At 37.8% G+C, this 5,309-nt stretch overlaps 1 non-coding gene across 1 annotated transcript; it reads right to left on the bottom strand.

Annotated features, from left to right (window-relative positions):
• Positions 1 to 429: 429 nt before the first annotated feature.
• Positions 430 to 588, bottom strand: LOC125935908 (U1 spliceosomal RNA). Its single transcript, XR_007461886.1, has one exon. It is a non-coding gene; the product is annotated as a U1 spliceosomal RNA (small nuclear RNA).
• Positions 589 to 5,309: the final 4,721 nt, after the last annotated feature.

Here is a 5,309-nt window from a genome sequence, read left to right on the forward strand (position 1 = left end):
ATAGTTTAACCTTATGCTTCCTTATATTTATTTTTACATTTATTATTACTATAAATATATGCACAAAACCTTGTATACTGCTTTTCTCCTCAAAGTTGCATCCTGGATCTCTGCAAACAAAAGACTTTGTGATCGGACATTTTCTTCTCATTGCCTCCCATAGCATCTTTTGTATAACTCTGTCATAGTGTTTTATACAGTGAAATAATTATTCATTTTCCTGCCTGTGATGCTAATTACAGTGCGAGCTTTATCTTCAATGAGCATTATTTTTTGTTAATCTTGCATCCCTATCTGCCAAACAGTGCCTAGCACAAAGGACAGATTCAATCAGTGTTGACAAATGGATGAATCAATCATGCAGTTCATAAGACTGACTTTATTATCTTCACCTGTTTTTTTGTTTGTTTTTGTTTTTCTTTTTGTTTTCTTAAGGAGCACAAATGCAGTCTCCTAACAGATTATGCAGTCAAGTTTCCCACATTTGGGGAAATTGCAGAGGTCAGCACAGCCTGAAGTGCAATTGATGAGCCTCACCCTGAGAGAACCACTTTTGTGATCGTGATATCTGCACGGCCAAGTGTTTATTATCTTCACCTTCTTCACTATTAGATTTCTTTAGTTCGGTTGTTACGTAATTATAATGTTCTCCACATACACTTCCATTGTTGTCTAAAACACACTTCTCCAAAGCTGACAGTTTATAGTTACATCATTGGTGAATTGTTTGGAGATGTTAGGAGAGTGATGATGTATGTTGCCATATGATTTTCAGTGTCATGGCTTAGAGTGGAGAACAGGCAAGAATTAATTCCTTCTTACTGTCTCAAAGACATATAAATATAAGGAGATCTTTGAGTCCTTCAATGACTTACAGCCCTCTCACCATGTACATCCAGCCTCCCAATGCAGATCTGGAATTCACAGAGATGGCATGGCTGATCTCTGCCTCAACTCCTTACCTCATTTAAGAGACACATTTCCCGACCATGCTTTTTATAATACATGTCCTCAAAACTCTTTCTACAATCCCAGTTTCAACATTTAAAAGCAATAATAATTTTGTTGTTACTTTATTATTTATGTAATGTATCTTGAATATTATTGAAAGTGTTTTGGAGAAATTCTAATGAATAACATTGTTGCCTGCTAGAGTGAAAAAAATTGTTTTTAATCCCACCTTCATGAAGCCTATTAAACAAGGTGTAATTAAGTAAAAATCAAGAATGTTAAACAATGAAAAGTGCTAAGAATCAAAATTAAGTAGAGAAGGGGAAGAAAGGCATGCTTACATTTGAAGTAGAATAACAAGGGAAGGCCTCTCTGCAAACATGACATTTGAGTAAAGACCTGGAAAAAAGTGAAACCGCAGAACCATACAAGTTTCCAAGAGAGAGCATTCCCAACAGGGACAAAAGCAAGTGCAAAGGACCTGAGGCAGAAATATACCTGTTCTATTATAGGAATCACAAGGAAGCCAGTGAAGCTTTAGCTAAGGGAGCCAGATGGCAGATAATGGGTGTGTGGTTGTGGATGTGTGAATGAGAGGGAAACATAAAGGATGGCAGATTGGACAATTCTTTGTAGATTATATGAGAATTTTGGTTTTACTCTGAGGAAGGTAGAAAGCTAGTGAATGATATTGAGAAGAGGAGATGCTTGCCCTTATATTTTAGCAGGATAATTTTGCCTATTGCATCGAGAATAGACTATCAAAAGCCAAGGGTAGATTCAGGGACACTAGAAGGCATTGTAATAATCCAGGCAAAAGAGAAGAGTAGCTTGCTCTAGAGTAATAGAGGAGGAAATGATGAGAAGCAGTTGGATTCTGGATATTCCTTGAAGCTGAAGGCAATTTTTCCCCCAGATGAGATGTAGTGGATAATAATCTAAATATATAATACCAATTTCTCATGCCCTACACCTTTAATGGCTTCTCAAATTTAGGCAGCAGTGTTGAATTTTCTTAAGCTTTCCACTCATTTCTCCATCTAGTCTGTCAGAAAACTCTACCATTTCCAATTCTAAAACATGTTCATATATGTTCCCTCCTTCCTTCCCATGCCTACCACTCTACTTACTGAGCTCTCATTATTTCTTACCTGACAATTGCAATAGTCTTTTAATAGTTCTCCATGTTTCCTGTTTCTCCCATATCTATCTAATTCTGCCTCCTCAAGTCTACCAGAACCATGTTTCCAGAGCAGAGATCTTTGTCTCTCCTCTTTTTAAAATCCTCAGTAGAGCTACAGTGCTACAGAACAAGTCCAAAAGGCCCTCCCTTTTCCAGCCTCATCACCCAGTAGCCAAACATGACCTCTCACCATTCCTCAGTTCTTTCCCATCTATGTGCTTATTTGCCTTTGCTCATTGTGCACTCTCTGTTTGAAATTTACTTTGCTTTGATATCACCTTCTGACATATCGTCTCAGGGGAAAGAAATTCATCAACCCCAGCCTTGCATCCCCAGAGCACATCAGGGCACCTATGACTCTGTGTTATGGCTAGTAGTATGACCATCTCCCATTTTACCCATTTTGTTTAATGCTTAGCATATCAAAGATGCTCAACAAATATGAATATGTGATAGATGTTGAAATATATACCTAACCCAAAATGTGCCCTATGCCTTTCCATGCTTCTTTTGCCCTAGGCTTACAGTAGGCCAGTCCAGTGACCATCCCTTAAAAATTACAAAGTAGCAATATATAGGTATATAAATCCTTCACAGTCATGCAAAGGTATGTCTACAGGAAGGAGCCTTAAAAAGTCAAAGCAAAGTTACTTAGCAAACTCTTCTCTGCTTTTATATTATATTGTTCTTTCATTTGTCTTTCATTTATATGTCTCTAGTGGTTATTTTTCTGCCTTCTTTACCTATTCCTATTTCTCTTTTAACAGTAGGATCCTCATCTATGCTACCATTATACTTCTTATCTACCATTCCTCTCAGTTTCTTTGCAGACGTTAATGACTCATAAATCTAAAGCTGCACTCTAACCTCTCACCTAGTCTCCCATTTTGTATTTCCAACTCTTCATATTGTTCATATGCCAAACAACATTCACTGCATCCACTTCATAATCATTATCCCCACTTCAGCTCTTCTTCCAATGTCACTCTTTGAGGTAACTACTGTTCCAGTTGCTCAGCTTAAAATATTGAGGTTATCTTTGTCCCTTTTAATTTGTCATTTATGTTGTAGCCTAATAAATATTTATTCAAAATTCTTTTTTTTCTTGCTTGCATCAACTGTAGAATTAGGCGGAATTACAAGAGCAGTCCAACTGGTCCTATTTACTCCAGAATCTTCCCTCTTCATTCAGCCTTTGGCCGACAGGCTAATTAGGACAGTAATGCTAGCTGTTGTTTGCAAGTAAATCCTAAAATCTCAATGACTGAAAACTCCTGTACACTCGCATGTTACACTGCAACACAGGTGTTTCTACTCAAGCAGTCTCCATTCAGAAATTCAGGATCTTTCTCTCTCATGGTCCCACCCATATCTAGGTCCGTGGAGTGCCTCCATTCAGCCAGCAGATAGGGAAGACACATCTGCATCTTTACCACTTTGACAAAGAAATGACACAGATCACTTCTACTCAAATTTTCACTGGCCAAAACTCTTATCCTATACCTTCACATAACCAAAGAAAGACTGGAAAATAAGTCTAGCTGTTTCCCCAGAAAGAGCAGAAAATGAATTTTGGCAATGCATAGCAGTCTCTGACACATTCATCTCTCTAAAACAGAACTCAGACCAGAGAAAAGTCTTCTCTGAAAGTATGAAGTCTCAGTCCCCATCCTAAAGCTCCAGACCTTCATAATATGATGCTGCTGTTGTTTGGATAAAGAACAGATTGCCACAAAGAGAGGTGCTTTTCTTCCCACTCAAGGTCTGACTCTGAAGAATGGTAAGTCTTCCCAAATTTTAGGAAATTGTTCATCTAACTAAAGCAACTATACTGCTCCCTGGGTCAGTGGCAATATAGATGTTTTTACTTAACATCACAGAACACTTGAGAAAAAACAGCCCTGCTAAATGCTGCTAAGAAAAACACCAGTCTGTTGACTATCACCTGTGGCCAATTAAACAGACCACTTAGTTTCCAAGCTCATCATTGTGGCTATCTTGACAGTAACATCAAATGAGAACAACTGCAGCTAAATCAACCACACAATGATCTCCATTTTGAGTAAGATGACAGAATCAGTTAGCACAGCCATAGTTTTATTATTTCCATTCAACTAAGTTAATCTAAGAATGTTGTTGAGGAATTAGATCCAAATCTTAAAACTAGATGAATCCTACTCTTACAGACCACACGAACCTGCTTTTCCTTTTATAGAAGAACAAAAGCACAAATCCCAACTACCTGTCACTTAAAAAGGAAAGAGGAATTATATCACTATTAGCCAAAGATATAAACATTGCAGCAGGAGATATGTTCCAGCTTGCACATGCTTCAAACTGTCAGTGCTCTCTGCATTATACCACCCTCTCCTTACAGCATCAACTCCAGAATGCAGTCAAAACAGTGCAAGTTAAGAGGAGATATTTTGAAGGCAAAGTGACATACAGCCACACAATCACTCAATTGAATGAACAGAATTACAGTTTTTGGAAACTGGAAGGCTGTCACTCAAAGTGACACCTGGCCTGCTGTTCATTGGACAGTCCATGCATGTAATGTAATAGCTCCTCCAATTGTTGGCAAGAGAAGAGCAGGGATCAAGGCAGCTATTGCCTGAATTCCAAATGGCAGGAAAATTTTAGTATTGGGTTCTATTGTTTGCAATACCAGTGGTGTCACAAGTGAGAATGAAAAGAGTAGAATTCTAAACACTAAAGAGAAGATTAAAAAAAATACTATTTTTTTTTCTCTCAGCTGAGCAATTCTCCATTCTTTTTGGTGGAGAACAGGGAATGAGAACCAAGATGATTTTCATAACTACACACCCCAGAAGGAAATGTTACTGTAAACATTTAAGATGACAGAGACCAAGATCTATGCATTTTCATGCCAAATATTTGAAATCAGCCTTGTAAAGGAACTGAAATTTATATAGTATGCAGCCATACCTGTTAACTCCAGTAATTGGTGCAATAAGGTGCCAAAACACTGTCTAATTCATAAGGAATAAACAAATTGTTCCTTTATTCAACCAGTGCCGATTGAATGTCTAACGTGTCACTCAGGGCTGTTGTTACCATTTACCAAAACTGTTGTTCTTAGCACTCAGAATACAGCAGTGGACTGGTGGTCTGGTGGAGCTGAAATATTCAAATTGAAGAATCAGACAATAGA

The sequence above is a fragment of the Panthera uncia genome (assembly GCF_023721935.1).
Source record: "Panthera uncia isolate 11264 chromosome A1 unlocalized genomic scaffold, Puncia_PCG_1.0 HiC_scaffold_17, whole genome shotgun sequence".
In the NCBI taxonomy this organism is placed as follows: domain Eukaryota; kingdom Metazoa; phylum Chordata; class Mammalia; order Carnivora; family Felidae; genus Panthera; species Panthera uncia.